Here is a 12,957-nt window from a genome sequence, read left to right as displayed (position 1 = left end):
TACACTTTCTGGGTGGGTGGCAGTCAGCCACCCATACATACATACAGCACAGGCTAAACCCACATCATCACTTAAAAAAAGGACAGGCGACCATTGCACTCTGATGGAGCATTTAACAATGCAATCCATAGCCTGGCTTTTGCCTGAACCCCCATCACTCCTCCTCTTGCATATAAGACAATATTTCAGATCTGCATATGAAAACAACACGCCTACCTTTGTTGCACATAGCTGCCTGCCTGTCTCTAGTTACCCCACTGGCTGTAGCTGCGTCCCTTCCGACATGGAATAACACCAACTGTAACGATAAACTGAAAATTAACAGTATAAACCTGCATCATTTTGGACTCTGGTATTTGCTGAATCCGGGTGACCTGACAATCGATGGTGGTGCCGCTGGTGATTCTGGCCTTCTTGGAATCTGTTGGGCCTATGTGTTAGCTCACACATCACTTGGGTATCCTTGGTAACTACCACAACATGGTCATCTGCAGTTTACATCTAGCCCGTGGCATTGAATGGCATTTTAAAAGTGCTAAGGGTCCTGGTGCAATAATCCTCCCATAAGGATCAGCCTCAACGGCTTTGTAGATTGCACTCATGTCAGCAACTCCATATACATTTTTTTTTCTTCATGCTTCTTTCTTCATCCTTTTTTCTTTCTGTCATTCAGACTTTCATTCATTCGATCTCTCTCACTCACTTGCTTTAACTCATTTGTTCTCACTCACTCACTCACTCACTCATTCACTCTCACTCACTCTCACTCTCTCACTCACTCGCTCACTAAGTCAGTCTCTCTCTCTCTCTTTTTCTTTTTATATATATTTTTTTCCGTCTTCTTCTTCTTCTTCTTCAGACCCTGTCATAGCACTAATGCCTTTCCAATACCACCAGTAGATGGAGACACTCCATTGCAACATTGGTTGTGAGCAGCAGTTTCTAAAAACAAATGCCTCATGGCGGATTTCCCATCCATCAATGGATGGTAAATTTTGTTTTTATCATTCACTGACCACAGAAACCAATGCATGGTCAAGCAACAGCAATGACACACCCTTGTGTATAGGCATGAGACCCTCATGTCATTTAACAGGATTCAGCACCACCCACAAGACAGCTACCTGTCATGTCATGTCAAACCTGCACAGGTGTGCTAGATTATTATTATTTAGTTTTATTTTATTTTTTTACACCAATCAGTGTGCAAACATGGTCATTAAAACGCTAAATGAATAGACGTTCATAAACCAGTCAGTGCAACTCATCATTTTGGTCTCCAATTCTCAAACTCAAATTCTCACCCACGGAGGATTAAATGAGAATCTTTCTTGTTTAACACTGGAATGGGGTGGTGCACTGTTCACTACCCGAAGATACTGCCACATCGGGTCAATGCATAGGGCGACAGAAGCAAGCTTCCAAATCAGCTCCCTTTCTCAAAAATCCATTTAATTTATGGTCCCCAGATAGGGAACGTATGTATCAGTATGTGCTCACAAGTCACCCAAGTGCAAGTATTCACACAAAAAAAAACGTGCCTCAGGATGCGATCTGTCGCAAGATCCTTTCTTTTTTTACACTTGATCTAAGCCAAAAGGCCTAGAGGGGATAACCGGGAAAGGGGTGGACCCAACCATGTCCCCTTCATGAGCACTCACATTACTCATAGGAATGGAAGGAAGGCTGGCAGCCAACCAGCCTCCCATACACTTTCTGGGTGGGTGGCAGTCAGCCACCCATACATACATACAGCACAGGCTAAACCCACATCATCACTTAAAAAAAGGACAGGCGACCATTGCACTCTGATGGAGCATTTAGCAATGCAATCCATAGCCTGGCTTTTGCCTGAACCCCCATCACTCCTCTTCTTGCATATAAGACAATATTTCAGATCTGCATATGAAAACAACACGCCTACCTTTGTTGCACGTAGCTGCCTGCCTGTCTCTAGTTACCCCACTGGCTGTAGCTGCGTCCCTTCCGACATGGAATAACACCAACTGTAACGATAAACTGAAAATTAACAGTATAAACCTGCATCATTTTGGACTCTGGTATTTGCTGAATCCGGGTGACCTGACAATCGATGGTGGTGCCGCTGGTGATTCTGGCCTTCTTGGAATCTGTTGGGCCTATGTGTTAGCTCACACATCACTTGGGTATCCATGGTAACTACCACAACATGGTCATCTGCAGTTTACATCTAGCCCGTGGCATTGAATGGCATTTTAAAAGTGCTAAGGGTCCTGGTGCAATAATCCTCCCATGAGGATCAGCCTCAACGGCTTTGTAGATTGCACTCATGTCAGCAACTCCATATACATTTTTTTTTCTTCATGCTTCTTTCTTCATCCTTTTTTCTTTCTGTCATTCAGACTTTCATTCATTCGATCTCTCTCACTCACTTGCTTTAACTCATTTGTTCTCACTCACTCACTCACTCAATCACTCACTCACTCATTCACTCTCACTCACTCTCACTCTCTCACTCACTCGCTCACTAAGTCAGTCTCTCTCTCTCTCTCTCTTTTTCTTTTTATATATATTTTTTTCCGTCTTCTTCTTCTTCTTCTTCTTCAGACCCTGTCATAGCACTAATGCCTTTCCAATACCACCAGCAGATGGAGACACTCCATTGCAACATTGGTTGTGAGCAGCAGTTTCTAAAAACAAATGCCTCATGGCGGATTTCCCATCCATCAATGGATGGTAAATTTTGTTTTTATCATTCACTGACCACAGAAACCAATGCATGGTCAAGCAACAGCAATGACACACCCTTGTGTATAGGCATGAGACCCTCACGTCATTTAACAGGATTCAGCACCACCCACAAGACAGCTACCTGTCATGTCATGTCAAACCTGCACAGGTGTGCTAGATTATTATTATTTAGTTTTATTTTATTTTTTTACACCAATCAGTGTGCAAACATGGTCATTAAAACGCTAAATGAATAGACGTTCATAAACCAGTCAGTGCAACTCATCATTTTGGTCTCCAATTCTCAAACTCAAATTCTCACCCACGGAGGATTAAATGAGAATCTTTCTTGTTTAACACTGGAATGGGGTGGTGCACTGTTCACTACCCGAAGATACTGCCACATCGGGTCAATGCATAGGGCGACAGAAGCAAGCTTCCAAATCAGCTCCCTTTCTCAAAAATCCATTTAATTTATGGTCCCCAGATAGGGAACGTATGTATCAGTATGTGCTCACAAGTCACCCAAGTGCAAGTATTCACACAAAAAAAAACGTGCCTCAGGATGCGATCTGTCGCAAGATCCTTTCTTTTTTTACACTTGATCTAAGCCAAAAGGCCTAGAGGGGATAACCGGGAAAGGGGTGGACCCAACCATGTCCCCTTCATGAGCACTCACATTACTCATAGGAATGGAAGGAAGGCTGGCAGCCAACCAGCCTCCCATACACTTTCTGGGTGGGTGGCAGTCAGCCACCCATACATACATACAGCACAGGCTAAACCCACATCATCACTTAAAAAAAGGACAGGCGACCATTGCACTCTGATGGAGCATTTAGCAATGCAATCCATAGCCTGGCTTTTGCCTGAACCCCCATCACTCCTCCTCTTGCATATAAGACAATATTTCAGATCTGCATATGAAAACAACACGCCTACCTTTGTTGCACATAGCTGCCTGCCTGTCTCTAGTTACCCCACTGGCTGTAGCTGCGTCCCTTCCGACATGGAATAACACCAACTGTAACGATAAACTGAAAATTAACAGTATAAACCTGCATCATTTTGGACTCTGGTATTTGCTGAATCCGGGTGACCTGACAATCGATGGTGGTGCCGCTGGTGATTCTGGCCTTCTTGGAATCTGTTGGGCCTATGTGTTAGCTCACACATCACTTGGGTATCCATGGTAACTACCACAACATGGTCATCTGCAGTTTACATCTAGCCCGTGGCATTGAATGGCATTTTAAAAGTGCTAAGGGTCCTGGTGCAATAATCCTCCCATGAGGATCAGCCTCAACAGCTTTGTAGATTGCACTCATGTCAGCAACTCCATATACATTTTTTTTTCTTCATGCTTCTTTCTTCATCCTTTTTTCTTCCTGTCATTCAGACTTTCATTCATTCGATCTCTCTCACTCACTTGCTTTAACTCATTTGTTCTCACTCACTCACTCACTCACTCAATCACTCACTCACTCATTCACTCTCACTCACTCTCACTCTCTCACTCACTCGCTCACTCACTCGCTCACTAAGTCAGTCTCTCTCTCTCTCTCTCTTTTTCTTTTTATATATATTTTTTTCCGTCTTCTTCTTCTTCAGACCCTGTCATAGCACTAATGCCTTTCCAATACCACCAGCAGATGGAGACACTCCATTGCAACATTGGTTGTGAGCAGCAGTTTCTAAAAACAAATGCCTCATGGCGGATTTCCCATCCATCAATGGATGGTAAATTTTGTTTTTATCATTCACTGACCACAGAAACCAATGCATGGTCAAGCAACAGCAATGACACACCCTTGTGTATAGGCATGAGACCCTCATGTCATTTAACAGGATTCAGCACCACCCACAATACAGCTACCTGTCATGTCATGTCAAACCTGCACAGGTGTGCTAGATTATTATTATTTAGTTTTATTTTATTTTTTTACACCAATCAGTGTGCAAACATGGTCATTAAAACGCTAAATGAATAGACGTTCATAAACCAGTCAGTGCAACTCATCATTTTGGTCTCCAATTCTCAAACTCAAATTCTCACCCACGGAGGATTAAATGAGAATCTTTCTTGTTTAACACTGGAATGGGGTGGTGCACTGTTCACTACCCGAAGATACTGCCACATCGGGTCAATGCATAGGGCGACAGAAGCAAGCTTCCAAATCAGCTCCCTTTCTCAAAAATCCATTTAATTTATGGTCCCCAGATAGGGAACGTATGTATCAGTATGTGCTCACAAGTCACCCAAGTGCAAGTATTCACACAAAAAAAAACGTGCCTCAGGATGCGATCTGTCGCAAGATCCTTTCTTTTTTTACACTTGATCTAAGCCAAAAGGCCTAGAGGGGATAACCGGGAAAGGGGTGGACCCAACCATGTCCCCTTCATGAGCACTCACATTACTCATAGGAATGGAAGGAAGGCTGGCAGCCAACCAGCCTCCCATACACTTTCTGGGTGGGTGGCAGTCAGCCACCCATACATACATACAGCACAGGCTAAACCCACATCATCACTTAAAAAAAGGACAGGCGACCATTGCACTCTGATGGAGCATTTAGCAATGCAATCCATAGCCTGGCTTTTGCCTGAACCCCCATCACTCCTCCTCTTGCATATAAGACAATATTTCAGATCTGCATATGAAAACAACACGCCTACCTTTGTTGCACATAGCTGCCTGCCTGTCTCTAGTTACCCCACTGGCTGTAGCTGCGTCCCTTCCGACATGGAATAACACCAACTGTAACGATAAACTGAAAATTAACAGTATAAACCTGCATCATTTTGGACTCTGGTATTTGCTGAATCCGGGTGACCTGACAATCGATGGTGGTGCCGCTGGTGATTCTGGCCTTCTTGGAATCTGTTGGGCCTATGTGTTAGCTCACACATCACTTGGGTATCCATGGTAACTACCACAACATGGTCATCTGCAGTTTACATCTAGCCCGTGGCATTGAATGGCATTTTAAAAGTGCTAAGGGTCCTGGTGCAATAATCCTCCCATGAGGATCAGCCTCAACGGCTTTGTAGATTGCACTCATGTCAGCAACTCCATATACATTTTTTTTTCTTCATGCTTCTTTCTTCATCCTTTTTTCTTTCTGTCATTCAGACTTTCATTCATTCGATCTCTCTCACTCACTTGCTTTAACTCATTTGTTCTCACTCACTTACTCACTCACTCAATCACTCACTCACTCATTCACTCTCACTCACTCTCACTCTCTCACTCACTCGCTCACTAAGTCAGTCTCTCTCTCTCTCTCTCTTTTTCTTTTTATATATATTTTTTTCCGTCTTCTTCTTCTTCAGACCCTGTCATAGCACTAATGCCTTTCCAATACCACCAGCAGATGGAGACACTCCATTGCAACATTGGTTGTGAGCAGCAGTTTCTAAAAACAAATGCCTCATGGCGGATTTCCCATCCATCAATGGATGGTAAATTTTGTTTTTATCATTTACTGACCACAGAAACCAATGCATGGTCAAGCAACAGCAATGACACACCCTTGTGTATAGGCATGAGACCCTCACGTCATTTAACAGGATTCAGCACCACCCACAAGACAGCTACCTTTCATGTCATGTCAAACCTGCACAGGTGTGCTAGATTATTATTATTTAGTTTTATTTTATTTTTTTACACCAATCAGTGTGCAAACATGGTCATTAAAACGCTAAATGAATAGACGTTCATAAACCACTCAGTGCAACTCATCATTTTGGTCTCCAATTCTCAAACTCAAATTCTCACCCACGGAGGATTAAATGAGAATCTTTCTTGTTTAACACTGGAATGGGGTGGTGGTTCACTACCCGAAGATACTGCCACATCGGGTCAATGCATAGGGCGACAGAAGCAAGCTTCCAAATCAGCTCCCTTTCTCAAAAATCCATTTAATTTATGGTCCCCAGATAGGGAACGTATGTATCAGTATGTGCTCACAAGTCACCCAAGTGCAAGTATTCACACAAAAAAAAAACGTGCCTCAGGATGCGATCTGTCGCAAGATCCTTTCTTTTTTTACACTTGATCTAAGCCAAAAGGCCTAGAGGGGATAACCGGGAAAGGGGTGGACCCAACCATGTCCCCTTCATGAGCACTCACATTACTCATAGGAATGGAAGGAAGGCTGGCAGCCAACCAGCCTCCCATACACTCTCTGGGTGGGTGGCAGTCAGCCACCCATACATACATACAGCACAGGCTAAACCCACATCATCACTTAAAAAAAGGACAGGCGACCATTGCACTCTGATGGAGCATTTAGCAATGCAATCCATAGCCTGGCTTTTGCCTGAATCCCCATCACTCCTCCTCTTGCATATAAGACAATATTTCAGATCTGCATATGAAAACAACACGCCTACCTTTGTTGCACATAGCTGCCTGCCTGTCTCTAGTTACCCCACTGGCTGTAGCTGCGTCCCTTCCGACATGGAATAACACCAACTGTAACGATAAACTGAAAATTAACAGTATAAACCTGCATCATTTTGGACTCTGGTATTTGCTGAATCCGGGTGACCTGACAATCGATGGTGGTGCCGCTGGTGATTCTGGCCTTCTTGGAATCTGTTGGGCCTATGTGTTAGCTCACACATCACTTGGGTATCCATGGTAACTACCACAACATGGTCATCTGCAGTTTACATCTAGCCCGTGGCATTGAATGGCATTTTAAAAGTGCTAAGGGTCTGGTGCAATAATCCTCCCATGAGGATCAGCCTCAACGGCTTTGTAGATTGCACTCATGTCAGCAACTCCATATACATTTTTTTTTCTTCATGCTTCTTTCTTCATCCTTTTTTCTTTCTGTCATTCAGACTTTCATTCATTCGATCTCTCTCACTCACTTGCTTTAACTCGTTTGTTCTCACTCACTCACTCACTCACTCAATCACTCACTCACTCATTCACTCTCACTCACTCTCACTCTCTCACTCACTCGCTCACTAAGTCAGTCTCTCTCTCTCTCTCTCTTTTTCTTTTTATATATATTTTTTTCCGTCTTCTTCTTCTTCTTCTTCTTCTTCAGACCCTGTCATAGCACTAATGCCTTTCCAATACCACCAGCAGATGGAGACACTCCATTGCAACATTGGTTGTGAGCAGCAGTTTCTAAAAACAAATGCCTCATGGCGGATTTCCCATCCATCAATGGATGGTAAATTTTGTTTTTATCATTCACTGACCACAGAAACCAATGCATGGTCAAGCAACAGCAATGACACACCCTTGTGTATAGGCATGAGACCCTCACGTCATTTAACAGGATTCAGCACCACCCACAAGACAGCTACCTGTCATGTCATGTCAAACCTGCACAGGTGTGCTAGATTATTATTATTTAGTTTTATTTTATTTTTTTACACCAATCAGTGTGCAAACATGGTCATTAAAAAGCTAAATGAATAGACGTTCATAAACCAGTCAGTGCAACTCATCATTTTGGTCTCCAATTCTCAAACTCAAATTCTCACCCACGGAGGATTAAATGAGAATCTTTCTTGTTTAACACTGGAATGGGGTGGTGCACTGTTCACTACCCGAAGATACTGCCACATCGGGTCAATGCATAGGGCGACAGAAGCAAGCTTCCAAATCAGCTCCCTTTCTCAAAAATCCATTTAATTTATGGTCCCCAGATAGGGAACGTATGTATCAGTATGTGCTCACAAGTCACCCAAGTGCAAGTATTCACACAAAAAAAAAACATGCCTCAGGATGCGATCTGTCGCAAGATCCTTTCTTTTTTTACACTTGATCTTAGCCAAAAGGCCTAGAGGGGATAACCGGGAAAGGGGTGGACCCAACCATGTCCCCTTCATGAGCACTCACATTACTCATAGGAATGGAAGGAAGGCTGGCAGCCAACCAGCCTCCCATACACTTTCTGGGTGGGTGGCAGTCAGCCACCCATACATACATACAGCACAGGCTAAACCCACATCATCACTTAAAAAAAGGACAGGCGACCATTGCACTCTGATGGAGCATTTAGCAATGCAATCCATAGCCTGGCTTTTGCCTGAACCCCCATCACTCCTCCTCTTGCATATAAGACAATATTTCAGATCTGCATATGAAAACAACACGCCTACCTTTGTTGCACATAGCTGCCTGCCTGTCTCTAGTTACCCCACTGGCTGTAGCTGCGTCCCTTCCGACATGGAATAACACCAACTGTAACGATAAACTGAAAATTAACAGTATAAACCTGCATCATTTTGGACTCTGGTATTTGCTGAATCCGGGTGACCTGACAATCGATGGTGGTGCCGCTGGTGATTCTGGCCTTCTTGGAATCTGTTGGGCCTATGTGTTAGCTCACACATCACTTGGGTATCCATGGTAACTACCACAACATGGTCATCTGCAGTTTACATCTAGCCCGTGGCATTGAATGGCATTTTAAAAGTGCTAAGGGTCCTGGTGCAATAATCCTCCCATGAGGATCAGCCTCAACGGCTTTGTAGATTGCACTCATGTCAGCAACTCCATATACATTTTTTTTTCTTCATGCTTCTTTCTTCATCCTTTTTTCTTTCTGTCATTCAGACTTTCATTCATTCGATCTCTCTCACTCACTTGCTTTAACTCGTTTGTTCTCACTCACTCACTCACTCACTCAATCACTCACTCACTCATTCACTCTCACTCACTCTCACTCTCTCACTCACTCGCTCACTAAGTCAGTCTCTCTCTCTCTCTCTCTTTTTCTTTTTATATATATTTTTTTCCGTCTTCTTCTTCTTCTTCAGACCCTGTCATAGCACTAATGCCTTTCCAATACCACCAGCAGATGGAGACACTCCATTGCAACATTGGTTGTGAGCAGCAGTTTCTAAAAACAAATGCCTCATGGCGGATTTCCCATCCATCAATGGATGGTAAATTTTGTTTTTATCATTCACTGACCACAGAAACCAATGCATGGTCAAGCAACAGCAATGACACACCCTTGTGTATAGGCATGAGACCCTCACGTCATTTAACAGGATTCAGCACCACCCACAAGACAGCTACCTGTCATGTCATGTCAAACCTGCACAGGTGTGCTAGATTATTATTATTTAGTTTTATTTTATTTTTTTACACCAATCAGTGTGCAAACATGGTCATTAAAACGCTAAATGAATAGACGTTCATAAACCAGTCAGTGCAACTCATCATTTTGGTCTCCAATTCTCAAACTCAAATTCTCACCCACGGAGGATTAAATGAGAATCTTTCTTGTTTAACACTGGAATGGGGTGGTGCACTGTTCACTACCCGAAGATACTGCCACATCGGGTCAATGCATAGGGCGACAGAAGCAAGCTTCCAAATCAGCTCCCTTTCTCAAAAATCCATTTAATTTATGGTCCCCAGATAGGGAACGTATGTATCAGTATGTGCTCACAAGTCACCCAAGTGCAAGTATTCACACAAAAAAAAACATGCCTCAGGATGCGATCTGTCGCAAGATCCTTTCTTTTTTTACACTTGATCTAAGCCAAAAGGCCTAGAGGGGATAACCGGGAAAGGAGTGGACCCAACCATGTCCCCTTCATGAGCACTCACATTACTCATAGGAATGGAAGGAAGGCTGGCAGCCAACCAGCCTCCCATACACTTTCTGGGTGGGTGGCAGTCAGCCACCCATACATACATACAGCACAGGCTAAACCCACATCATCACTTAAAAAAAGGACAGGCGACCATTGCACTCTGATGGAGCATTTAGCAATGCAATCCATAGCCTGGCTTTTGCCTGAACCCCCATCACTCCTCCTCTTGCATATAAGACAATATTTCAGATCTGCATATGAAAACAACACGCCTACCTTTGTTGCACATAGCTGCCTGCCTGTCTCTAGTTACCCCACTGGCTGTAGCTGCGTCCCTTCCGACATGGAATAACACCAACTGTAACGATAAACTGAAAATTAACAGTATAAACCTGCATCATTTTGGACTCTGGTATTTGCTGAATCCGGGTGACCTGACAATCGATGGTGGTGCCGCTGGTGATTCTGGCCTTCTTGGAATCTGTTGGGCCTATGTGTTAGCTCACACATCACTTGGGTATCCATGGTAACTACCACAACATGGTCATCTGCAGTTTACATCTAGCCCGTGGCATTGAATGGCATTTTAAAAGTGCTAAGGGTCCTGGTGCAATAATCCTCCCATGAGGATCAGCCTCAACGGCTTTGTAGATTGCACTCATGTCAGCAACTCCATATACATTTTTTTTTCTTCATGCTTCTTTCTTCATCCTTTTTTCTTTCTGTCATTCAGACTTTCATTCATTCGATCTCTCTCACTCACTTGCTTTAACTCGTTTGTTCTCACTCACTCACTCACTCACTCAATCACTCACTCGCTCATTCACTCTCACTCACTCTCACTCTCTCACTCACTCGCTCACTAAGTCAGTCTCTCTCTCTCTCTCTCTTTTTCTTTTTATATATATTTTTTTCCGTCTTCTTCTTCTTCTTCTTCTTCTTCAGACCCTGTCATAGCACTAATGCCTTTCCAATACCACCAGCAGATGGAGACACTCCATTGCAACATTGGTTGTGAGCAGCAGTTTCTAAAAACAAATGCCTCATGGCGGATTTCCCATCCATCAATGGATGGTAAATTTTGTTTTTATCATTCACTGACCACAGAAACCAATGCATGGTCAAGCAACAGCAATGACACACCCTTGTGTATAGGCATGAGACCCTCACGTCATTTAACAGGATTCAGCACCACCCACAAGACAGCTACCTGTCATGTCATGTCAAACCTGCACAGGTGTGCTAGATTATTATTATTTAGTTTTATTTTATTTTTTTACACCAATCAGTGTGCAAACATGGTCATTAAAAAGCTAAATGAATAGACGTTCATAAACCAGTCAGTGCAACTCATCATTTTGGTCTCCAATTCTCAAACTCAAATTCTCACCCACGGAGGATCAAATGAGAATCTTTCTTGTTTAACACTGGAATGGGGTGGTGCACTGTTCACTACCCGAAGATACTGCCACATCGGGTCAATGCATAGGGCGACAGAAGCAAGCTTCCAAATCAGCTCCCTTTCTCAAAAATCCATTTAATTTATGGTCCCCAGATAGGGAACGTATGTATCAGTATGTGCTCACAAGTCACCCAAGTGCAAGTATTCACACAAAAAAAAAAAACATGCCTCAGGATGCGATCTGTCGCAAGATCCTTTCTTTTTTTACACTTGATCTAAGCCAAAAGGCCTAGAGGGGATAACCGGGAAAGGGGTGGACCCAACCATGTCCCCTTCATGAGCACTCACATTACTCATAGGAATGGAAGGAAGGCTGGCAGCCAACCAGCCTCCCATACACTCTCTGGGTGGGTGGCAGTCAGCCACCCATACATACATACAGCACAGGCTAAACCCACATCATCACTTAAAAAAAGGACAGGCGACCATTGCACTCTGATGGAGCATTTAGCAATGCAATCCATAGCCTGGCTTTTGCCTGAACCCCCATCACTCCTCCTCTTGCATATAAGACAATATTTCAGATCTGCATATGAAAACAACACGCCTACCTTTGTTGCACATAGCTGCCTGCCTGTCTCTAGTTACCCCACTGGCTGTAGCTGCGTCCCTTCCGACATGGAATAACACCAACTGTAACGATAAACTGAAAATTAACAGTATAAACCTGCATCATTTTGGACTCTGGTATTTGCTGAATCCGGGTGACCTGACAATCGATGGTGGTGCCGCTGGTGATTCTGGCCTTCTTGGAATCTGTTGGGCCTATGTGTTAGCTCACACATCACTTGGGTATCCATGGTAACTACCACAACATGGTCATCTGCAGTTTACATCTAGCCCGTGGCATTGAATGGCATTTTAAAAGTGCTAAGGGTCCTGGTGCAATAATCCTCCCATGAGGATCAGCCTCAATGGCTTTGTAGATTGCACTCATGTCAGCAACTCCATATACATTTTTTTTTCTTCATGCTTCTTTCTTCATCCTTTTTTCTTTCTGTCATTCAGACTTTCATTCATTCGATCTCTCTCACTCACTTGCTTTAACTCATTTGTTCTCACTCACTCACTCACTCAATCAATCAATCACTCACTCACTCATTCATTCTCACTCACTCTCACTCTCTCACTCACTCGCTCACTAAGTCAGTCTCTCTGTCTCTCTCTTTTTCTTTTTATATATATTTTTTTCCGTCTTCTTCTTCTTC

General features: G+C 43.4%; 7 pseudogenes; all 7 read right to left on the bottom strand.

Annotated features, from left to right (window-relative positions):
• Positions 1-1,349: 1,349 nt before the first annotated feature.
• LOC130287076 (U2 spliceosomal RNA) lies at positions 1,350-1,613 on the bottom strand (annotated as a pseudogene).
• Positions 1,614-3,076: 1,463 nt separating this feature from the next.
• Positions 3,077-3,340, bottom strand: LOC130287075 (U2 spliceosomal RNA; annotated as a pseudogene).
• A 1,470-nt stretch (positions 3,341-4,810) lies between these two features.
• LOC130287074 (U2 spliceosomal RNA) lies at positions 4,811-5,074 on the bottom strand (annotated as a pseudogene).
• A 1,461-nt stretch (positions 5,075-6,535) lies between these two features.
• On the bottom strand, positions 6,536-6,793 carry LOC130289681 (U2 spliceosomal RNA; annotated as a pseudogene).
• Positions 6,794-8,262: 1,469 nt separating this feature from the next.
• On the bottom strand, positions 8,263-8,527 carry LOC130289573 (U2 spliceosomal RNA; annotated as a pseudogene).
• Positions 8,528-9,988: 1,461 nt separating this feature from the next.
• LOC130287667 (U2 spliceosomal RNA) lies at positions 9,989-10,252 on the bottom strand (annotated as a pseudogene).
• A 1,470-nt stretch (positions 10,253-11,722) lies between these two features.
• On the bottom strand, positions 11,723-11,989 carry LOC130288457 (U2 spliceosomal RNA; annotated as a pseudogene).
• Positions 11,990-12,957: the final 968 nt, after the last annotated feature.

Source organism: Hyla sarda, chromosome 8, assembly GCF_029499605.1.
Source record: "Hyla sarda isolate aHylSar1 chromosome 8, aHylSar1.hap1, whole genome shotgun sequence".
NCBI classification, from domain to species: Eukaryota; Metazoa; Chordata; class Amphibia; order Anura; family Hylidae; genus Hyla; species Hyla sarda.
This window is presented reverse-complemented; position numbering and strand designations above follow the sequence as displayed.